The sequence below is a fragment of the Vespa mandarinia genome, chromosome 1, assembly GCF_050613455.1.
Source record: "Vespa mandarinia isolate Hongniang chromosome 1, ASM5061345v1, whole genome shotgun sequence".
Classification (NCBI taxonomy): Eukaryota; Metazoa; Arthropoda; class Insecta; order Hymenoptera; family Vespidae; genus Vespa; species Vespa mandarinia.
This window is the reverse complement of record NC_140810.1, coordinates 371,423-398,039: the sequence shown is the minus strand read 5'-3', so window position 1 is coordinate 398,039 and position 26,617 is coordinate 371,423.

Below are 26,617 nucleotides of genomic sequence, written 5' to 3'. Positions count from 1 at the left end.
ATATATATATATATATATATATACACATAAGTATGAATACGAATATAATTATATATATATATACATATATGTATATGTATATATATTTGTATGTATATATATATATATATATATGCAAATATGTTTATGTATATATATATATAAATTCATATATAAATAAATACATAAACATATATATACACACACACACACATACACAAAGAGACAAAAAATGACCGTTGTTGCTTAATTTAACTCTATTTACTATATGATTATATTCTATTGAATAGGTATATTCGATTTTTATTATTATTATTATTAAAATTATGATTATATTATAATTAGTTATTATTGTCATAACTATTATTATTAGACCGTATATACATATAGATATTGTATTTAATGTAGCAGTTTTAATTGTGCATCGTAGATCGTATTTTTTGGTACCGGAGCACACCGTCTTCTTCCCTCGATAACTGGCTCGTAGCTTATCTCTTTAGCGCATTTTTCCTTCCCTTTTTTCCTTCTCCTCCTCCTCCTCTTCTTTCTCCTCCTCCTCCTCTTCCTTCTTCTCCTCCTTTTCCTCCTCTGTCTCCTCTTCCTCCTTCTCCTTCTCCTCCTTCTCTTCCTCCTCTTCGTCCTTCTCCTTCTCCTCCTTCTCTTCCTCCTTCTTCTCCTCCTTTTCTTCCTCCTTTTTCTTCTCCTCCTCCTCTTCCTCCTCTTCCTCCTCCTCTTTCTCCTCCTCCTTTTTCTTCTTTCCAAGATGGCATGCGAAGATCCGAGGGAAAACTGTGCGAAAACGGACCGAGTTAAAATCCGAGCAGCTAATTGTAAAAAACGGCTCGCGTTCGAATTTCGATTTCTAGTGCTTTCAACGTGTATACGCTTTTTATCTTCACCTTCTTCTTCGCGTTCGTTTTACCTTGTTCGATTTTTTTCTTTTTTCTTTATCAACCTTTTTTTTATCACTAATTTTCGTTGTTCTTTTTTTTTTTTTTCATTTACCAAGCCAACTTCCACACGTTTCCATTCTGCAAGCTATAAAATGAGTAGTGATCGGATATGAGTGAGAAAGTTCGAATATCTAATATATTATTATATACATGTATATTACAAAAAAAAAATATATATATATATACACACATATAATATAAAAATATATAATAACACGTAGAATATGTTCGTACTTTGCGAATAAAGATATAAGGGCCATGCGTTCGGGGGTGTACCAAGCGGTAATTACGTTCGATCATAGCGTTACGCGAGATACATATACTTGGACACGCATACATATATCTACACATTATGCTCATACTTGGTTCGGAGGCGACGTTCGAACGCCTTACCATGTGAATTTACTTACCTCCACTTAATTAACTTGAATTTTTCTTGATAATGGAATAAGTCGTAATCGCCGATCGAAAAGTAAAAAACGTCGAAAGATCGATTAAAAGAAAGTGGTGAAAAGATGATCGATTCGTGTTCGATTGAGGCGATTACGACGGTCACTCTCTCAGCCCACAATCTCGATCTCAGAAAAGAAAATGAAGAAGAAGAATAGGAAAAGGATAAAAAAAAAGGGCTCTTTCCACGTGCTTCGACTCGAAAGCGGCCTTTTTTATTTCGTCCTTCCTCTCGCCATCGAAGAGGAATACTCGACGAAGATAGACGAGGTACGAAGGGTCGCCGCCGTCAGCCCTTACTCGAGTATTCTCTCGAAGAACATTCTTCCTTTTTCGTTCCTTCGTCATCGCGAACAGTAAGAAATGAATATTGTCTACTTTATCAGGCACGATCCGAGAATGGCAACCGCTTCGAGACTTGAGAATCAGTATTTCGATATAGATATATATATATAAATAAATATATATTATATATATATATATATTATGATTATGATTATGATTATTATTATTATTATTATTATCATACGAATATTATTGTAGCATAAACACCGAAAATCATGACCATCCAAGATCTTTTTTTCCGAGAATGACGTGGAAAAAAAAAATAAATACGTACGCATATTGTCGTAAAAACAGATGCAGGATGTGTTGTAGGTGTAAAGGGGTAAAACAGAACATTGATCTCGTGCATTACGACATTATTACGGTGAAATCGAAAAGACATGAAGAGATTGAGTGATTAGGGGTTTGTGTTTCATAGGATTTCGGGTGACGTAAAGATATATTTTAAAGGATTCGTAGGAAAAGGAGTCGAATGTGAGCAACAGGAAAATCTTTGGAAATCTCTTAAGATCTTCCTTGATTAACTGGGTTGCAAGCATACGTATAAAAGCATATACCGCATTATCGTAGTTATCGCATCATTATGAAAATTATTAATATTATTATTATTATGCATTTTTTTAATTATATTATTATTATATTAATTATATTATATATATTGAATGTTGTGCATAGAGCGTTCTTTCAAAATCACTCGTGATGCAACGAGCGAAGATCAATCAAAGGGAGAGAGAAAGAAAAAATGACAACACTATAACGAGAGAACTCTAATATATGTAGCCAAGATATTTTATGTCCAATATGTTATAAACATTGTGTATTTATCATTATTAAGATTAATATTATTCTCTATATTATATTACTATTATTATTATTATTATTATTATTAATTTTAATATTATTATTGGATCATTATTAATTTTTTAATATTTATCGACAGATCATTTTTGTTTTCTTTTTTTTTCTGAGATATAAAGAAAAGACGCTTTTAAATCGACACATTGTCGACCCGCGCGTCGGCAATGCGGCGAAGATCTCTCTCAAAATCTAGGGTAGCACATGACGCGTTATTCAAGATAGAGAAAAAAAGAAACAAAAAAGGAAAGAAGAAAAGAAAAGGAAAAAAAAACACGTGCACTCTCCGTATATTCTTCTCCTATTCAATCGGTTTCGTTTACTATCTGTATAATATTTCTTGAAACATTGTCGCGTTGCGTCGCTAATGAGATTTTAATCGTGGTTCTCCTTCATTCTCGAGAAGAACGACGAGGCGGCCAACGACGGATCGTCTCGTTCGTGCAACTAACGAGGCTGCAATTATCTACGCAATCATTGATAATGTCGATCTTTCACTTAGCAATAATCACATTGCAGCTTTGTATGGAACTGAGAGACGATCGGACGATTCTTCTGGTACTTTTGCACATTTATTTTTTTTTTTTTTCCCTTTTATCATAATATTCTTTCTCATTATACCGCCTCGTCGTTGACGCGCAATTTCTTCACAAATCGATATTAATTCGCAAGAAAGATATTTACCATTCGAAAAGAGCGAGATTAATCCTTCGCGCGACTACGTCGCATCCACGAATGATATTACTACTTGATATAGAGGAAAGACTCCCCCCTCGCTCGCAGAACAACACTTACACACAAACATACACACACTTATCGCACGTGCGAAAAACACGCGCGGACACTTATTCACCCGCACCCATTTTACCCTGATGGCACGATATATGTTGTATATACATATATATATATATACATATATATATATATATATACACATAGGTATGACATATACATGATAAATAACGGTAATGATAATTAGTGTATCGATATACGTGTAGCTATAAAACGATATGATAATTACTAGCGTGAGAGTGAGACGAAAGGGGAGCAAGAAGAGAGAGAGAGAGAGAGAGAGAAAGAGAGAAAGATTCATAGGAGAGTTATTTTCGGCAAAATAATAAAGAGAATGAGATTCATGAATGTAAAGAAAAGATGGAGAGAAAGATAGTACGAAAGGAGAATGAAAGTTATAGAGAGAGCGGGATAGTGAGAATAAAGCTATTAGTTTATTATTTTCTATATTTTTTTATGTAATTTTGCGGATATGCGATAATATATTATGACTTATTATTAATTATTATTATTATGAATATTTTAATATATAATATGATTTTCACATGACGTGTACTTATGTTTTCTTCCCTGTGTTCTGTGTCCGGTTGTTTAAAAGCTATGTTTGATTTATTTAGTTACGACAAAGATAAGCGAGTAAGTAAATTGAAATAATATCGCATATTACAGAATGCGTGAAAACGAAGGAAGGAAACAAAAATCAAACATGCGCGACTATTGCAACCCGACGATCCTATTTTGATATAATCATGTTTGTGATTATTACTATTATGTTCATTATTGTCTATTATTATTATCATTATTATTATTATTATTATTATTATTATTATTATTATTATTATTATTATTATTATTATTATTATTATTATTATTATTATTATTATTATTATTATCACTATTTTATTTTTATGATTACGATTTTATAACATATGATTACATTTATTATAACCGATATACCGATAGTATATAAATGGCATAGTGCATACCGATTATCATTATTGTCATTTGCGAATGTCTAAAGATAATGATTTATTGTTTTCGATAAGAAGCAGAAATACATATACAAACACGCGTACTAAACGCTACACTTGCACACACACTCTACCCAACAACTTATTAAAAAATCATATTTTATCCCGTAATATATTTTTGTCGAATTATTTTTTATATTAATATATATATACATATATATATATATACATATATATTATATTACGCAGAGCACCGTTTTTTATATTTTATATGTCTCTCTCCACGAGTTTGAGACGAGCGGCATGGCTTTTCACGAGAATCAATGAGAACGCCGCCGTCCACCATTGTCCTACTTCCGAAACATTTATTTTTGTACCGTACGACCCTTAAGTTTTTTTATAAATAACTAACGGCAAGATGCCACCCTCCTTTTGTATATCAAAATCCGACTGCGAATGGCCAATTCGCGTTTCTCAAAGCGGCAAAAAATAAAAGGATAACGAGCAAAACAAAATAGTATAGACAGATTGTGGTCTAATGTTAAGAAATCCTACAAAAAGAATGGTACCAAATATTTTATTAAAAAGTGACGGAACTTAAGAGTCAAAAAAACAACACGTACACAATACATGCATCTATTACTGGATAACAAGAAATTTAATAAAATGTTACGTGATTTTTATAAATTGATTCTTAGTTTTTCTTCATTTTCTTTCGATTATATCTGGCCGTTCCTAAAGGTACTCACATTTATTGCTTTCAGTTTCGTGCAATCCTCTTTCTCTCTCTCTCTCTCTCTCTCTCTCTCTCTCTCTCTCTCTCTCTCTCTTTTTCTTTCTTATACACGTCGACGCTGGTTATCTTTCATTCTTTCTCTTAGCACTCACACGCTCTCCTTCTCGCTCTGTAAATGTGTTCTCGCAGTATTCATTTTTTCCACGCTATTCATAGTTTGCGGAATCAAATCCGCAAGGATCATCGTTTCATCGCATCAACGCCGGCTCGCCTTCGCATGTATCATTTATCTTCCATGATTAAAATGGAAAGTCAAACTGCGATTGCCACACATTCACACCTTTCTTAAATATCATACGTCATTTGTACATCTACCAATCTCTTAGCGTCTAGCCATTGACTCAAAGCCAACTGCGATGATATTAATCTCGACGAGCACCGATAAAAATCGAGAATCGAGATTTTCCTCAGAATTCTTTTTTTTTTCTGTTGTCTTCAATTCTATGGAAAGATTCTTCTCTCTCGAGAATCTACAAAGTCTGGATTGCGTAGGAATCGGTTTCTTGTTTCTTCTTTTGCTCACGATTGATGACCGTCATAAACAGGTTAGATGAAATTTTGATCTTTAATATAGGATTATTCGGAAATTTGGAGTTCTTTATCAATTCAATATTTTCGATGCTGTATTTCAATAATTCCCTCGTGAACTTTATTTAATAGGCAGATAAATGTGAAGATAGAAAGGAGTAGAGAGAGAGAGAGAGAGAGAGAGAGAGAGAAAGCGGCAAGAATGAAAATTAACTTTGAGGGTGGTAACATTAAATATGCAAGCATCCGCAACCGGAGTTGGTGTGACGTTAGCGTTAGAGTGGAAAATGGAACAAGACTTTCAGATCGAAGGGTGTAATCACGCGCGTATAATTATTCGTTATGCAAGTAGGTGGTCTTTGTCTGGTCGTACTCGGAAGGAAGAAAAAAATTAAGGCTGAAATACGAACGGTATTCTTCCTATGACAATATATACATATATATACATATATATATATATATATATATATATATATACACATTATCGTATATACGAACATGTGCATGCGGTTAGAGAAAAAGCTTTTCGAACACACATATATATATATATATATATATATATATATAATTATTATCTGTGTAATATAAATTTAGCTTTTAGAGTATATTAAAAAATGTAAAGAAAAAAGAAAGAAGAAACGAAAAGGTTTCTTAAAATTATCCAAAGAATATACAAATATATGCTTCTCCGCGCGATCCAGACAAAGAAAGAAGAGAAAAAGATGTGGTAGAAAAATGTAAAAATCGTCGAGACGGGCAGTGAAAGTAACGTAGACGGCACTGTTCGTCGCATGTCCGCGTCGACCAATGACCGAGCGCAGAGAGCAGGAGCGTGCCGCGAAAATTTGTCGGTGGCTCGCACAACGATAGCGCCTTGGTCGAGGGTTGTTGCCCGTTGGGATGGCAACGTCGCATTGCAGCGTTAGGGCTGCGGTCGATGCCGCCGTCCTCACGATGATGGCGGCTTATCGGGCTGCGAGGTTGCCGTACTGTTCGACTTCGTGCTCGACTCCACCCTTATTTTATTCGATTCTTGTGTTTTCGAATCTTTTTAACGTCCCTCTCAAATATCTTATATGTTTCACGGATGATTTGCGATCGCGTGATCGCTACCGATCGTGCTCCCTCGAATCGCCTAGTTTCTTCTAATTATCATATTTTAATCAGAAACATTTGTTTCGTATAGATCGACCATTTCGAAATTTCTCGTGAGCAATAAGGTGATTTGAACATTTCTCAATAAATCCTTCCAAATTTTTATTTCGCTCAGTCAGAATAGTGATTAATGGACTTTGGTAATAGCTTTGAATTGGAAAAAAAAAAGAGAACATGTGACGATCGGTAATAGATGCAGGTAAGGGAGTTTGTTTGTAGCGTAACAACTCGAATGGCCACGGCAGAACACATTCTCCTCGTTGAATATGACCGACCATCGTGTCGTTCCCTTCTCTCTCTCTCTCTCTCTCTCTCTCTCTCCCTCCCTCTTGTTCTCTCCTTTCCTCTTTCTCTCTTTGTCGCTTTCAACCCTCTCTTCTCTCCCCTCGACGTTGTACTCTCGGCAGCAGCCTCCATTGCTCCGCAGTAGATCGATAGCAGCAATGGTGCTCGCTCTCGCGCTACTCGGCCTGATGTATGTATAGGCCTGGCACGCGTCGCTGGAAAATTGCAGAGAACATTCTCCGCTGTGAGGGGTTGAAAGGAGGGGAGAGAGAGAGAGAGAGAGAGAGAGACGGTTAGCAGGCACCCCGAGGCCGATTCCAGGGCCGTAAACCTCCACTTTTTTTTGCGACACGCTATTCTTTCACCATACTTTTACGCTCTCAATACATAAATATATTTCTTTTAATGTTTCTCATAAGTCGACCAAAAATATCTAACAAAGATCTTTAAATTTGCGCCTTATAACGTTATATTATTTCTTAATTTGATCGGTTACCTAAGAAAACTATTTCCCATTTCGAACTTTATGACTCGCGTTAGAGAATAATCTCGACTTGAAGGTCAGTGCGTCGCTATTGTCCCCATGCTCGACGTGGATATATTTCTGTGATTGAGAACGAAGTCTTAGATGTGCTATGCTAGAACGGCAACGTGACTTTCGCGAAGACCACTCACGGACTAACTCGATACATCTATTATTTCATTTTATAGCAATAAATTATATTTTATTCTTACGGGAATAGATAATAAGATCTTTCTTCTATTAGAGAGAAGAGAATTATTGCATATTTAAACGACCTAAGATTGCATTACGTGGTACAACAAACGTAATATATTGAAATATACGGAGAATGCCAAGCGTTCGAGATTATATTTGTCGGAGAGCTCAGTGGACGATCGATTTAATTTCGTCCCTTTTCCAAACGTTTCGCGCGTTTTCTCATTTCTTTTTTTTTTTGTTTAAGGGCTCAGAGGTATTCCCTCAAGAAAGAGGAACAATAAAGGATCTTTAGCAAAAGATAGCGAATACCTTCCTATTTCGCCTCCTATCTCCTTTCTCTCTCTCTCTCTCTCTCTCTCTCTCTCTCTCTCTCTCTCTCTCTCTCTCTCTCCCTCTCATGATCTCTTCCCCTGACTCTTCTCCCTTCTTCGTTCGCGGTCGATAGCTCGTAGGGGTCGCAGAGACGCGACGACCATATACGTGCTCTCTACATCGTTAATGAACTGAAAAACACCATGTTACTCATTTTCTATATCATTTACAAGCCGTAAAGCCTAAATAGTATAATTAAGACCAGAAATAAAATTTGAAAAAATATATATTCAACGGTTGACCTTTTCAATAGGAAAATAACATCGTAGGTTGCCTCAAATTAATATCTCTTTTCAATAGATGCTAGACCAATAGAAAAAGAAGTGGTAAAATAGAAAACTAACTTTAGGTATATTCAACTCCATCGTGCACACATTAGACCTGTCAATTACAATAGAGAAACTTATATACAAGAATACATATATCATTTATGGACATTAAATTTTCTCAATATACAATAACCGATTCGCAATTATCGACAACATATATTTTAGAAAACTAAAATGTCTTTCGATACATTACACAATACGATCTTCTTCCACTCGTCGTTTTCATGCCAGTAAAATTCTTTTATTTAGAGATATCAGTTACACTTACTTTTTCACTCATCACTTTCGTTCATCAGCATAATCATTTTGATAATTTTGATTTGACCTTTTTGTTCTTACGAGCGTGTATATATATATATATATATATATATATATATATGTATATATATATATATATAGAAAAAAATGTGTTTGAGAAATGTAAAGATCAAGAAGAGGGGCGATGATGCGGTAATGCTTTATAAACTTTTGTGTTCTGCTCGAGCGTCGATTTTAGTTACGCAGTCGAGTTGTTCGACGATAACAAACAAACAAGGAGTTACATCGTAGCGAGTTAAGCTCGGTTATGAATTCTATTCGAAGCCCGACTCGCTCGTCGTGAAAAAAAGAAAAAAGACAATATCTCGAACGGACTTAACGCTTTAAGTACTGTTTAAATAATTACAAATCAATGAAAATCCTAGGATTATATTCTATTGCAGTTAACACGTTATGCCGATAGTTTATCTTCGGGCTCGCATATAGTGAAATTTTTAAATTCGTTTTTTTGTTTCTCGCGATAAACTGAAAAAGAACGTGTCACGTACGATTCGCTCGACGTTCAAAATTCATATCGGCGCGTGCGGTCTTTGTAAAAGCTAGCCGCAACATTATTTTCCGCACAGGTGCGATCGAACGTGTCGAATGAATGGGTGCAGCTAGTCCAGCATCAGCGTACAGAAGATTAATCGACTCTGTCTAATTTATCGCAATTAATCTTCGTACTACATCCTGTCCGCTTTACGTGGTGCGATTAATTCGAAGCAAAGGGTCCGCTAGATAGAACGACTCCTTTTCTCTTGCACGGCTCATTGATCGCTCTCTAATCGACCGACGAACCGATAAAGCGACGACGAACGAGCGTCAGGAGCGTGGATCCTTTAAACGGTACGAAAAAGATGTTTCGTTTTATCTACGCGAAATTTGCAATCGAACACGATCGATCAGGGATCTCAATGGCGAGAGAACGCGACACGATTGTATTACAAATATTATCATGTACATTGTCTATGCGTCTTATGTATGTGTGTCGTAATGCGCGTAACATATAGATATTTATATGTTATTAATTATTATTATTATGATTATCATTATTATTATTATTATTATTATTACACTATTATTATTATTATTAGTAATAGAGTATAGAATAGTAATCTCGTTTAAGAATGGGATTTTTTCTATTTTATTATGATAACTATAATCTAGGTAATAGAGCATTTTGTCGATACGACGCGTTACGAAAAAAAAAAAAAGAAAAAAAAAGTTAATCCCTAGCTTTTCGGCTAGCATATTACTATTGCTGTATCCATCGAGGTAATAAACGGACACGCAAACACACACTCAGCCGCATAGAGACACGTAAATGCGTAATATAACACCCATACATAAACACGAAGAAACGCGCGTCGTGCGTGCGTTCGAGTGAATATTGTTTGCACGTGTGAACATACCAACACGATTATACATAAAATGTATCGATCCAAATATATTCATATAAGTATGTAGATGTTTAAGGGATGAGACCGCACGGCGAGGGGATAAATCCAACTCGTTGGCCGGTTAAGGGGGAAAAAAAAAAAGAAGAAATAAGCGCGATGTTTCGCGATGACGACTTAAAATTACTATAAAAAAAAGAAAAAAACAAAAAAAAAAGGAAAAAAAGAAAAAAAACCAGAGGCGCGCAGTGTTATAAAAAAAAAAAAAAAAAAAAAAAATTAATATTTAACAGAGAATAAAGGTCGGCGGGGAGGAGGCCATAAGAAAAATATGAATGAAAAAAGAAAAAAAGAGGAAGAAGTTAATTGAGCGAGTATGTATGATGTATGAAACACGCTGTGTAATATGATAAAGAATAATTAATTTTATACCTTTTCGTGGAGCGTTGAGATATGCTCGACGAAGGATAAAAGTAGAAGAAAGAAAAAAATCTTATTTATCGTAATTGATGAACTGGCGTACGAATTCGCGATATGCTAGAACATATATATTATATATGATTTGTGTTGGCCTCAACGTGGAGGATATACGATCGTCGGCGTTAAGTGTCTCGATGAACGAACGATGCGAATTATACGCGAACGAGTTCGTGATCGGAAAAGGTTAAAATTATAAGACGTCGTCGAAGCGAAATATTGTTGAACTAGTAGAACGATGCCACGTGCTCTAAGGGCATCGCTCATGGAAGCAATATATGAATATTTGAATAATTTCATTTCTTATTAGACGCAGGCGGCTTAGACGGCAGCACGTCGAAATATTTTATTAAGATATATAAGAGAGACTGGAAAACGGGAGATGTTAAGGTATTATTAGTTTTCTTGGGGTCAAAGATGAATTTTTATCGATTTAACAACGCACAATCGAACGAATCTTCGAACGACACGAAAGGAAAATTGACGCGTTAACGCGAGAATATGCAAAAGAAAACGTTCGTTGGTCAGATCTTACGCCGAAATTTAGAAACGAAGGAAAGAGCAATGAGCGAATCAGACGGAAATGCGAGATAACGAGGAGGGTAACAAGGAGATAGGCTGAGAACGAAAGAAGATGGAGAGAATAAAAAGATTATTGATACAAAATATTAATACCTAAATGCCCGGTTTATTTTTATATTTATTTTTCGATCTATGAAACGTTATAAAAGTTTAAAAGTAATATTTAAATCTAAATACATACATATATACATATATATATACATACATATATATATATATGATGATAAATATTATATACTTATGCTCTGTGTATGATATATAGATATCTATATATATATATACATATATATATATACATATATATACGTACATGTATATATACATATATATATATATATATGTATATATATATATACATATTATTCTAGTAATATGAGAAACGAAGTATTATCGACGATCACACCGCATTCGTCGTGATACGATACAATTACAGATTGATATTATCCACGTAAATTATACTCCGAAACCTTGTAATAATTATCCTCAGAGATTTCAATCCAACGAGTTTTACTATTCTCGAAATTCTCGACCAGCCCGAGAATGCGAATTTAGAGAACATCGACCCGTTCGTGTAATACACATTCCCGACATAAGCTATAATAAATAGTCAAAATACTATTTGACGTAAACGTACATTAAATATATATATATATATATATATATATATATATATATATACATATATATATATATATACGTATATATATAGTATATAATTATTATCAATGTAGTGTGTTAATACTTAAGAAAGAACTGTAAGATCAGACACCATAGATTTTTAATTAGCGAAATGACTACAGTGGACGTCTTTCCTTGTGGTCGAATGGTTATACCTTTCAGCAATAAACGGATCAATCGGTGGTACATTAAACGTAGGAAAAAAAAAAAGAAAAAAAACATTACACGATGTTTCCTGTGACAAAAATATCACAGAATTCAACGTCCCTTTGCATCTTCCTCGCGATTATTCCTCCTTTCGCGTATATCGCGAAAATAAAAATAAAAAATATGAGTTACTTGATGCCCTTAATGAGCAGCTATTACGTTAATCTCACACTACGTATACGCCTACCTACCTAGCACGTGCCACCTTTACCCATCTCGTTTGTAAAACATTGCAGTTGGTACCATTTTTCTCTTCTGTTTTGTAGTTTTAACGAGGTGCCGCGCTTACCGTGAGACTTTTCATAGCTATGAATTAAAGCTATATAAGGACGGTAAGGCGAAGAGAGATAAGTAAGAAAAGTAAAAAAGGAAAAAGAGAAAGAGAAACGACACATACATATGCTACTATCTACGGCCGCGTCGAGCGACGCCGAAAAACGCGACGGCACCACTCTGATAATAATTAAAAGAACAAAAAGAAGAAAGGGGAAAGAGAAGGAGAAGGGAGAAGAATGACGAAAAAGAAAAGAAGGAGAATGATAGAGGGGGAAAAAAAGAAAAGAGGATCCATGTACTGCCCAACGCTCCTATAGCCTATATAGTTACTTATTTAAGACTGCGTGTGTGAGGAAATTATGACGATATAAGCCAAACGAGTCTCGTCGAGAATATACAATAGCATGAAGCATTAATGAGAGGAAAGAAGAGGAAAGGAAAAAATATAGAAAAGAAAATTGTGAAAAAATATATTATATTTATGCATCGACTTATGGACGAAGGGCAGGCGCCATGAGTTTCTCACCGGCAGTCGTGTTGTGTGTTATTGTCTATTATCGTAATTGTGCGTAAACGAGCAAGGGAGGAAGGATGATGGGAAAGGAAACAGTTGTAAACAAAAAAAAAAAAAAGAAAAAAAAATAAAGAAGCGACGAAACGAAAGCTCATTACAGTCATCCATTAGGTTTCTAGCCTCGTAGATGTATTTTGGTCGTTTCCAAATCGTTCGCTCGCTCGCTCGCTCGCTTGCTCACTCGTATCGCATTAATTACCTAAAAAAAGTAATGGCTAAATGCAATTGATTCGTGCAAATAAGTGATATATATATATATACATATACATATAGTATATATATATATATTATATATTACACATACATACATACATCCATACATACATACATACATACATACATACATACATACATACATACATACATACATACATATATATATATATATATATATATATATTTAACGTTATCGTGTATATATATATATATATATTTATTTACAAACGTATATGAATATTATATGCGCATAGCTTTTCGACTGATTATCGTAACGTGAGAAAGGAGAAAATAAAAGGAAATTTCACGGCGGAAGATCGAATGATAATTATACACAAAAAGACTACACGAGGCTATATTGCAGCTGAAGGAAGAAAAGAGGAGATAAAGAAGGAGAAGAAGGAGGAGGAGAAGAAACGAAGAATAGCGGAGAGAGTAAAGCGGATCTGTTCTGTCGCGAGGACTAACCAGCGTGTTGTGTCAGTCGAGAGTCCTCGCGTACTGTGCGGGCTGATAAAATGCAAGGCAAAATTCTTGGAGACTATAAGTCCTCGATTGTGCGAAAGTACGGACGCCAATCCACGATAAAAGAACATGGAAAGCGGCAAGTGAGGAACGCGATTAAACACGAAAGAAAAGATACATAACTATAAATCGGGAACGTACAAGTAAACTATAATAAAGAAAACAAAAAAAGAAAGAAAGAAAAAAAAAGATATACTGTCTTGCGTACGATTAAGCTCTGTTCACACTAGCTGGACAATTCGTTGGCATCGTTCTCGAATCATTTGACGCGTCCGGACCAATGTCGAGAAGTATTATTTAACGATAGGTTTTCAATAGGCAACGTGCTAAAATATATATATAAATATATATATTTTTGTAAAGACACTATAGGATACACGGCATCCGACACGATGTAATAAATAATAATAATATTAAATAATAATAATTCAGTGTATAACGGTGGTTCGTTCATGCGATTCGTTATAGTCGGAGAGAGTAAAGAGAGAGAGAGAGAGAGAGAGAGAGAGAGAGAGAGAAAAGAATAAAGAAAGAAAAAGGAAGAACGGGAAAAAGTATATTCGCACAGTCCTCACGAAAGAAAATAAATTGAAAAGAAAAGAAAGGGAAAAGCAATACAATTTATTGCCGTTTAAAATTTGTCGCACGTAGTCGCTTGGCCATCGCGTGGATTGGTTCTCATTCGAGCAGATCCAAATAGTCTCGCCGTTTAATCACCATCGAGAGATCTTCGTTATTAATTACCGCTATATATATATATATATATATATATATATATATATATATATATATATAAATACCCGGGCTCCTTGATCGAATGGATAAATATATACATATATAGAAAGAAAAGGAGGAGAAAGAAAAAAAGAAAGTGAGAAGGAAAGAGATAAATATGTACGATCGGCAGAAAAAAGAGATTGATATATTTTACGAAGTTTTCGAAAGAGAGAGAGAGAGAGGGAGAGAGGGGAGAAGAGGTTAAAGAGGGACGAGATAGCGAAAGAATTCGACTTCGTCGCTCGCGATGAAATTCGCACCGTTGTACGTTCATTCGCGAGAAAACAATCAAACAGTCTTGTTGTCTCGACTCGTGACGTTACGAAGGAGGATAAGAGATAAAGGATAGAAGGAAAGAAAATAAATAAAGAAGGTAATCTTTGGATGATTTCTTCTCGCGAGGAAAGAGGAGGCACGTGAAAGACGCGAGATATGCGCGTACATACTTTCCTCCTTTTTTACTCGGTTTAAAGGGCGTTCTTTTTAAGGATTCCGAATTTCTAAAGGAAAGACTATTTCAATGGAAAAAAAGCACATTCGAAAATCTTCTTCTTGCATGCTTTTAAAGTATGCGATTAGAGTGATTAAGGCCTAAGAAAAAAGAAAAAAAAAAAGATACGATGCGTGCATCAGCACACGCGTAAAAGAAAATTAAACACGAACACTCCGCGACAAGGGGAAGGATACACGCGCGCATACACACACAGCCACACGCACATACACAAACGTAAATATTTATAAAAGCACGTACACGTATAAAGAAATATACATATATATATATGTACATATATATATATATATATATATATATATATATATATACGTATACATATATATATATATATATATAAATATTAACAGTATTTAATATACTAATAATCTATCATTTTTACGTGAATTACATGGTCATTGTCTAACTATATTGTCTAACGATGTGCCCCAGATAATTATCATGTTCCCGTTGAGAATACTCTTCGAACCCTTTTTCCCTCTTTGACAGCACATCCTTCTCCCCCTTTTCTTCCTTCCATTTCATCTACTCCTCTCATACATCATCTCTATGATATTTTTCCTCGGCTATATGAGGTAGACCGACGCGTCTTCAATACGGAATTTCAAAGCAATAAATAAATGAAACTAATTAAGGTACGCTAGCCGTGTGAATGAGACGTCTTGACGAGAGGTAAAAATTCGCATTCGTCAAAAGTGCAAGGGTGAATGGATTTGCGTATGAACTTTTGTGTCTGGTCGTTACGATGATGACGAATAATACGGCGGCGCTCGACGAATCGCGAGACATAGTCACGTCGATCTTGTATTTTTATCAACGAGAAAGAGAAAGGAGAAAAGGAAAAAGAAAAGGAAAAAGAAAAAAGATAATCTCTAGATTCTCTTTCTCATCTCATTCCCCCTTTCTTTTTCCGTCGACGAACGTATCGCTTGATTTTCTCTCTTTCCGTCTATCCGATCATCCACTTTATCTATCCTCAAATGTATTCTCTCCTATCGATTTCTCTCGCTCCTCCCCCATCTCTCTCTCTCTCTCTCTCTCTCTCTCTCTCTCTCCTTGTGAATTTCGGTGAAGCAATGGACGCGCCTCGACGTCCCCATTGAATTTACAAAAAGACTGACAAGTAGTCGGAGGCCCGTGAACCATCGGGCAATCGCTTCTTCCTTCGATTTCCTTTCGTTTACTCATACTCGAACATTTTGTTTGATCGATCGAGTCCGACGAGTAATAAATACATATAATCGATCGATGCGATCGAAGAACGACGGGCATTCGCACTACTCCGATGGCAATACCGTTTTATTTATTGATTCGAATGTCTACTGTGATAAACTTGAGGTTACGTAGATGAGAGAAAAATATGCTGAACGTAGAGAGGAGAGGCGAGGGAAAAATAAAAAAAGAGACGAAGGAAAAATACGAAAGGGGACGTCGGTGCGCTTTCGCGCTTTTACACTCTCACTCCGAGCACAGCTATTATCGCTTTTAACGAGCCAGTAACATCGCGACGTGTCATAAAACGAAAAAAAGATCTTTATCGCGACTTCGCGCCGTATCTTTCGGCTTTTCACGCTTAACCCATCGGATTCTCTTTCCCTGTTCGATGTTTACTCGGCGATAGAGAAGTCCGACGTTTCCCGTCGAATTTCAATCTAGTTGGAACTTTTACGTATAAGACGTTTCAAAGAACGGTCGTTCTTGAGAGAAGTAGATTCGTTGCTCGCGTACGCTCGAGTTCGCCGAGACAAAAAGAAAATGAATAAAATAGAAACAAAAAAAGAGAAAAAGGAAAAGTACATACCGAGAAAAAAAAGATCGAGAGAGAGAAGTATAAATCGGCGTGGCTATTTCGTAGTATGTCGTCAACGAAAAAAAGAAAAAAATTAAAAAATTGAAAAAAAAAAATTTTAAAAAGCACAAAAAAAAAAGAAGAAAAGAGGAAAGAAAATATAAGAAAAACTCCCCTCTTCGAGTCTCAATTGGTTTAAGCTTCCTGTTTTTGGATATCGCACGTAATTCAATGGGGCGATATAGACTGGAACAGATTATAGTACATCGTCATAATATTTTTATAATTTATCGGAGATTGTATATTAGACTTATATAATGACATATTACGATATATGATGTATATTTATGGAGTATGCCGTAGAGATCGAGCGTGGCATCGGATATTTTGTAAAATTCCTTAGTGATCGGTTTCTCTCTCGCGTCATAAAAGAGTTCGCGAGAGAGATTACTCGTCATAGGTATTTCGTAAAAATTGCAGAAAATCGCATATCCTGCCTGTAATAACGTATATGTGTTAATTTGAACGATTGTGTCGTAATATCGATAATATATTTATATATTGCTTTATGTATGTAGAATACATAAAATATTGAAAGAAAATATATATTATCTTCTAAAGCACAGTGTCCATTATTTTTCTTTCTTTCGTTTCCGCTATTCTCAATATTTTCGCGCACTCGATCGGCGCGCTCGATCTATTTCTCTCATGCAGCGCATTCCTTAATCTCGAGCGAGGAAAGAGAAAAGATCTTCGAGCATCGTCCTATTTTCTTCGATAAGCGATCGCGAGGAAGCGCGCACGTGGAGAGTCGCGAGACCGTATCCAAATTTTCTGTGATCCACGAAAGACTGATAGTCTCTTTTTTAACGTGAACGATCTAAAAGCGTGGAGAGCCGCGCAAGGAAGAGGAACGAAATTTCCGTTCGAATTCTCAACAATTTTCGTCTTTGTACACCTATATACGTATCCCAATGAAAATAAAAGAGAACGAATAAAGTCGCTTTTATGGTACGCGAATTTTTCACTTTCTCACATGTCACGTAGAATCTCTTTTAAACAGAGACGATCGTAAGACAGATTAAAATTGTTTTCTGTCGTTTCAAAAATAGATTAAAGAAAAGTCTTAAAAAAGAATCTTAAAAAAAAGTCTTAATCTGGTACGACTCGCGCCATGGCACTCCATAACATGTAATGAGAAATACGAAGAAACGCGCTCGGCGCGGCGGAATAAAGAGAAAGAGACGGAGAGATGAAAAGGGCGAACGGATGTAATTCCTTTTTTAATAATTACTTTTCTCCTCCGCATAAAATGATTCAATGTATCTGCGTAAACGATTATCGAAAAAAGGACGATGAAAAAAATGAAAGGAATAATATATGACGATATAATCAGTTTATAAGGGCAAAAAAAATATATATATATATATATATATATATATATATATGAATTAAAAATATTAGTATACATATGATGTATTTATGTATATAAATACCGAAGAGATGGTATATTACGAAACGAAAAGAAGCATATAATTTTCATTAGTTTATATTATGGTAATTTATATCACAAAGCATAATTAATAGCATAATATATATATATATATATATACAAGATATTTATGCATATTTCGTAGTTTCGTATTCGTACGTACGCTCTAGAATTTATCGCAATATCGGAAAAAATCGAATTGAGTCGAAAGGAAGGATCGAGCATCGAACGATCATATTTAACGCGAGTTCTCTCGAGCGTTTTTTTTTTATATCGCGGAACGATATGTTCGATCTTCGATCCATTGAACGCACGCGCGCAAAAAAAGTTTTCCTTTAATAGTGCAACGACCTATCCAAATTTTGATTCGACGATTTTATTCGAACGAAAAAATACTCTCGCGTACCTTTTGCGCCATTCTCTTTATCCCGCTTTATTTTCATTTTCCTCTTGCTCCTACTCTCTCTCTCTCCCTCTCTCTCTCTCTCTCTCTCCAGCTCTTTCTCTTTTCATACGAAGTACCACGTATTGATCAGATACTGCCCTTTGCGAGAACCTCGAAAGGACGTCCATTTGGAGGGGTAGAACGAGCCTTGGCAAGTACCTACGTACATAAGCCTATAGTATTAATCTCGTGAAAACCGAAATATCTCGCGAGAACCAAAATATTAGCCTCTATGAGCAATTTTACAATCCTTCGTCTTCGACGAGACAGCGTGCAGTTATTAAACGTGCGAAGAGACAGAGAGAAAAGAAACGAGCGTGTGTGCGCGCGTGCGTGAGGAAATAAGAAAAGGGGAAAGAAAATTGAGAAACGAATCTTTCGCGAGGAAGGATACGGGGAGGATGCAAGAGTTATTACATATACGTATCTATATTTCTTTAAGAATTATAGTAAAAAAAAAAGAAAAAAAAAAATAATAATAATAATAAAAGGAATAAATGTAAAAGAGAGAGAAAAATGAAACTGTTCAGATATAATTAAGATGAAAACGAGAAAAAAAGTAGACAAAACAGAGGACGTTTTAAGAAGTTATTAAATAAAAAAAAAAAAAAAAAGAGATAAATCTAATTTTGGAAAATATTTCATGGCGGGCTCGCAGAAGTACTTGAACTCCGTAAGATATGAAACAAAAAATAAACAGCCTCAATGGAGATACTTTCGTAACGCGTCAAAGAAGATCGAGAGATCGATGAACTCAAAGAAAATCTGTCGATCTTTTATTGGCTTCGTGCGCAGAAAAAAAAAATTCCAAGTCACGATCGTGGTTGAGAATCACTCGTTTCATGCGAGCCTGCGTTTCTCCGGCCCCACCTCATCTCTACCCCAATATGTTCACCCTCTAATCGTTACTTACTCCCAATATATATATATACTATATATACATATACATATATATATATATATATATATATATATATATATATATACACACACACATATATACGTACATACGTACATACATATATTTATATTTTCTCCAATCGTCGGTTCCTAAGACTGGAAAAAGAAAATCTAATTCTCGGAGTTACCATAATCTATCTTCTTATCTTCCAATTCTTCGATTCTACAATTTTTCATCCCAATTAATCATTAATTGTTCATTGTCATTAACAAAGAGATTGTCATCCTTAAGTGTATAATCGAGGCCCTGGTATCGGTTGGGATATTCCGCTAATCACGCGTGCACGGCACGCTTTCGTCTATGCGAGGGACGATAGAAATATTTTTATGATTTTAGAGATAGAATACGTGGAACAAATATTTTTTTGTTCTAGATGGATCTATTAGCGGCGATATTTCTGCTTCCACTTGAAAGAATCAATGAAAGAGAAACAGTTAAGAAACAGAAAGGAAGCAATTAACGATGTCTTCTCATTTCCGAGCTCTCGCGAGTTTCTAAAAGAGGATGAAGAGAAAGAAAAGGATTTCTATCGCGTGACGCTTTACTGAACTTTCTGTGTTTCCTAATTTTCTCGGTCAAATAAATTTCTATTTTTCTTCTTTAAATAATCGACGAAGACGTGGACGAAGAATGAAAAGAAGACATATAGAATATGAAAGGAACGAATACGTAACTCGTGGACTCACGTTTGATCAACATAGCATGACGTCGGTGCCAAAAAACCTCGTTAATTTTAATGAACGAACAACATGTATCCTAGAGCGCGGCGCGCGTAAAAATTTATATAATTCTGTAAAGTGTGAGCGTATGAATGCATAATAAAAAAAAAAAAAAAAAAAAAAAAAAAAAAACAAAAAAAAAAAAAAAAAAAGAAAAAAGAAAAGAAAAAAAGAAATGAAAAGAAAAAGAAGTTTGCGATGCTTCGAGATATTTGGTTTGATGGAGAACGAACGGAAACGTTGAAAATCGGAAAGAGAACTTTCGAACGTGTACTCATTTTTTGAACAAAGTTAGACAAGAAAATCGCCCGTAGCCTTTAATACGTACTTGATGTTAAGCGACCGTGATAACTTAATATCTTTTTATTTTTTGAAGCGTTTCGAGAAGAACTCAAAGACAACAACGTTACATCCAATTTCATTCATATCGAATTTTTAAAAGATCATTAGCTATTCGGACAAACATGTGAATTTTAATAAATTCTATAAAATGTAGAAATATTAATGTACCTAGATTATTCTATGTTGGACGTTTCTGTAAAATTGATGATAAATTACTATTCGTTATATCGCAGCATTCATTTGACATACTAATCCTTTTTATTGCTCGAGCGTATGCGAGATTCGAGGGCGAGACGCCAGTTGAATGAACAAAGTTCGATCGAAGTAAGCGAAGGTTTATCTGATTCAAACTATCGTCGCTTTCGTCATAGTGCCGCATCACTGTGCTTTCTTCCGACGAATCCTTGACTCGAACTCCTTGAATCATAAACATTATCCTGAGCATTATCGTGAGTCTCGCTCTTGATCTCCCCTTTCACATATACAGCATTGAATCGATAAGCGTTGCCAACCGAAAAACTTATTTATTAATTTTAATCAAAATCCCTTGAAATTTAATATTTAATATAAAGTTATTAATACGCTCGGCATTATCGGCTTTTCATAAGAAACAATTTCTTCTGTAGTCGAGTAAAGAAGTTATTTAAATTTTCGATAATCATTAACTCAGCCTGTATGCCTGTTGCTCGCGTGGCAATACGCACGGCGACCTTCGAAGGTTATGCACCTGCGAAAAGAGAGGCAGGTCGGATCCCTAGCCTGTTCCTGCTTTTTCATCCTTTTTTTTAGCCCAGTACCGAATTACCGTGCGTCTTCGCGTCGCGTGCTCGCGACGATAAACATAAATGGTATGTAGGTTCACGATGGTCCGGCAATTTCCAACGCTGTAAGCCGATCCATCCCTTTCGTTTTGCGAATCTTTATCAAATAGTGTTAATAGCGGGCGCACACATAGACACGTACGCACACACACGCACGCGCACGCGCGCGCCCAGAGAATAACTTACCGCGCTCGAGTACGACAACGATTAGATTCTCTTCGTTAAGCGTTCTTCGTCCTGGCGCAAATTTCATTATCTAAATTACGAGCTTTATATTAGTTTAATTATTAAATCAAACACGAACAAAAGAGCGGTACAATTATACTTTTCGTTAGACTTTGTGTCTTTGATGTTTGAAATCTTTGATGTTAACAAATCAAATAAAAAAAGAAAAGAAAAAAATTCAGATAAGAGACAAAAAATGGTAAAATGCTCCCGAATTATATGTCCGTTTTACGATGCCCAAAGCAAAGTGAAATGCGTAAACGATAAAACGAATTTTAATTTGTTAACGGCAATGTCTAAAGAAAGCTCGATCCGTCTAAAGAGAGACGAACATTTTTTCCATTTTTATACAAATGCATGTTTATTGGGCTGATATACATACTTACCCGGTATTTTATATCTCTGTCCGTTTGTCTGTCCGCTTATCGGTGTGTATGTATGACTGTTCTCGTTCGTTCATGAAAAACACGCAAGATCGTTCGCGTTTCTCCTTAAATGAGAAGAAAAGTTTCAAGATCGACCTTTGCAAGAACGTGGACGCGCAAGTGCTCGTAAAGTAAAAGGCTCTAAACACCTCACATCGCGCGCGAATTTACGCACCACGAGAAAATCTATTTTTGCAATATTACTACCATTCAATAACGACATTCAAAAGGTGAGAAGTAATTTTTGGAAATACTCCGATTCGCCAAATATCAAAGGCAAGTTTGGAGAAAGGATAAGCGCGCGTCCATGATTCTCGAAAACGTCGAAAAACATTCAAACGTGAATGCGACTTTTGAAACGGGCTTGGATAATGGATAATTTTATTTTCGTTTAAAGAAAGGATATCCGATCGTTCGAAAGTGACACAAGAGCTTCATCATTGAGTCGATTAACATCGAGGCTAGCGAATAAATTCTTTGGTACGTTTTTTCCTTTTTCTCTTCTTCTCTCTTTCTTTCTCTCCCTCCTCACCCCCCTCTCACTCTCTCTCTCTCTCTCTCCCTCTCTCTCTCTCTTTCTCTTACTTTTTCTTTCTCGTGTATTGGCACGACGTGTCGAGTGTTCGGGACGTATAAAAATGACGAAATCGCACGCGAGAGGCACGCGATGATAAACGACTTTTCGTGACGCGTCGTTTGTCTTGCTGCCGCGATATCGGATCGGCTGGCTGCAAAGAGAGAAATAGACCGAGAGTGCAAAAGATCGAAAAAGAAGAAGAAAAAGAAAAGGAGAAAGAGAGAGAGAGAGAGAGAGACCAAAGGTTGGGGAAAAAACGAAATAGAAGACCAAAATCCAGGGTTCGAGCAAGAATCTTCTTAATCCAGGCCTGTCTGGGAGGATACTTGGGGTAAATCGTGTGCCGGTAGTTGTGGAGGCAGGTCAGGACCATCGAGCGAGAACCCTTATCGATCTGCTTTTCGAGATGAGAATAAAAACCGTAATCGCTTTCGGCTCGTTCGTTCTTTCGATCGAATAGAAATCCCACAATTTTAATAAAAGTAATAGTACGATACTTGCGTAGTTTTTAGAGAATGACAAACACCGAACCGGTGAGTTCGAAATTTGCGCTATATAGATATATATTGTACGTCATTTGTGGCGAAGAGAGCATTAATGAAAAATCTAACGAGAGCGAGCGAAAGAGCGAAGAGACAGAAAGAGAGAGAGAGGGAGAGAGAGAGAGAGAGAGAGAGAGAGAGAGAAAGAGAGAAGAGAGAGAGAGGGAAAGAAAGAACGAGAGGAAAAGAAAGACCGAGCTGTAGAGAAAGACAAAACATAATGTAGCTAATCCCAATCTATCAGGGTTTCACGTATGTTTAACGGTACGAAGAAAAGATAATATAAAAGATATAAGTAAATAAATAAATAAATGAATGAATAGATATATAAATATAAGTATAAATATATATATATATATATATAGACATATATATGTATATGTATATGTATATATATATATATATATATACATACATACGCACTCACTTATATATGTATATATATATTACAAAATATATTATATTAATAAATAATATCATATCTAACTTCCTGTCTGCGCTACGAATTATATTTCCAAGCATTTCCTATTTCCCTGTGATCTCCACAAAGGTTGGTAAGTAGAAATCGTCGAGTTTTATCGGGCATTAAAAAAATAAATTGATTAAAATTTATGCATCGAGCTTTACATTTTGAAAACGTAACCGCAAAAGTTCTTCTTTAGAGTCAAATAAGGTTTTGACTAGAAGTCAAAGGAGAGCCGCTGGCACGGGTGCGACAAACTCGAGGACGAAAGGGTCGAAGTACTCGGTAGAGAGGGAACGTTCGCTTAGTGCAGATATATATATATATATATATGTGTGTATCAGGGAGCTGTTGAGAGCCGCTGGTCCGGCGCGGATTCGGTGCAACAAACGGCAGCCAGACGGCGAGGGTTGCAGGATGGTCTAGAAGGGTGGCGTCGAAGCTAGAGGGGTGCTCTTTTCCAGGGGTTTGCTTCTCTCTCTCTCTCTCTCTCTCTCTCATTCTCTCTCAGAGTCTTCCAGCAATACCATTTTCGTCTCTCTCTTTCTTCTCATTCTCTCCTCTCACCCTCTCCGTGCTTCTCTTTCGCGCATTCGTGTGTTTGTTCCTGTCGCTGGCGCGAATCTCTGTCTAGTCTGGAAGCGGAGGTTTCGTCGTCATGACGACGAACCCAGGATACCCAGCCACTCTCGCACTCCTCGTTGCTCGCGTTTCGCTTCTCTGCAACCACGATCGTTCTTTCTTCCTCTTTCTCTCTCTCTCTCTCTCTTTCACTTTATCTGTACGTCTATCTTTCTCGCTCGTCATCTATATATATATATATATATATATATATATATATATATATATATATCGTACATCTCTCTCTCTCTCTCTCTCTCTTCTTCTTATACATTCTGCGTTTATATTCGTATTGGTAGCGTGCGTGCTTCGTCCGCTCGTACATTCATCTCTCTCGCTCTCTCTCTCTCTCTCTCTCTTTCTCTGTGCGCGTCTATGTGCGCGAGCGACTCCGCAGACTGCCGCCCGGTTCATCCACCTCCTCCATCCTGTCCCAGGCTGTTGCACCCCCGCCCGGAAAGTCTGCGAAGGCTGGAGACGGCGGATGACCGGTACACCTACCCCTTGATTTTGAGATGCGCCCTGCGATCGAATCGAATCGAATCGAATCGAATCGAATCTAGAAAAATTCTTCCAAATATATGCCAATCTCGGTTTAATCGAGTAGAGAACCCCTCGAAAATTAGATTCGAAAGAATTATGTTTGAAGAATACCGGACTGAAGAGAAGGAAGATGGCGGAGAGATGACGAGAATGATGGTCCGGAATATTTACCGAGGAATATTTACGGATGGGATTTTTCCCCCATCTCTCTCTTTCACGACGACAGTCTTTTGTTCATCCGAAAATCTCTCTTTTCGGAACTGATCTCGTCGACGACCTGTTTACACGTAGTCACCAGTTCTCGCGGGGCAAAGAGGTAGAAGGAGAGGGAGGAACGGCGGAATAGGCATTGTTCACGAATACGTCTTTTTTTTTTATATACGTCGTCGTTTCGCGGCGCTGCCCATTGAAATAATTGTGGAAAAGTTTCGTATTGTCCGACCGTAACTGTCCTAGGACATTGCGTCCCTTTACTCTTTCATCTACCGACTTCCATTCGTTCTCTCGATTCAACGCTCTCTTCTCTCCTTCCTCTCTCCACCGTCTCATCCTCCTTCAACTCATCCTACTCTCTCGCATCCTGCGCACCCATTCACCGAAGTCCGCGCTCGTGGTTCATCCACCTCCTCTTTCCACCACACCCTCCTCTTCTCTTATCTCTTTCGTACACCTCTACTCGACCTTTCTCGAAAAGAGAATAGCTCGTTCCATTTTGCGAATCCGCATGGAAAACCACAGTCTTTCGAAAACAGAAACGAAGACGGCGACTCATACTTTTTTTCTTTTTCTTTTACCTTTATCCTTCTCAGTTTCGTTAGAACGTTTTTTATTTGCCTTTCGAGAAAACGAATTCGTTCGGAATAAAGATTATCGCATTGCCGTGAAATATCTACGAATAAATGATAATATCTGTAAGTTGAAAAACGTAGAGGAAGTGATATAAATCGATAAAAGTTTCTTATGAAACGCACTTAGCAATATGACTCGCCTATTCTTTCCCAACTTGTCATATTGCGTAAAGCGTGATATTACTTCCCGCGAGTTAACCCCCGCCCCTTCCATCCCTTCGAAAGTAATTAACAATAAAATTGGACAATTTCTTACATCGTCTATGGTTGCGAGTTTTGCATGATCTCATTCTTTTCTTTTCGCGAGAATCTAATGAAATTATCTCGATAGAATTAACGATATTAATAGTAATTCGACCTTTCTAAACGAAAGATCGCAAAAAATGACACCTTCCGATGTCTCCTGCAGGGATTGCATCCATTTTGAATTGTTCCATTAAAGATTTATCTTGAGAGGACAAAGTTCATCGCACTGTTGGAAATATAATACGATGTTACGTGGTAAGTATTGAAATAACAGAACAGCCGTCGTAAAAGTTCCCTTTTTCGGTTTTCTTTTCTTTTTTTTTTTTTTTTTTTTTTGCGAGAAATAACCCTGTATTTCTTCGTTTTACGCTGGTCGTTGTATCGATTAAAGAATTAGTCGTAATTTCTATGCGAGCGACCAAACGATTTGCTCGTAAATATTGTAGATTTAGCGAACGAGATTGGAAAAGGGAAAACCGAAGAGAAGTAGGTACGAAAGTACAAAGA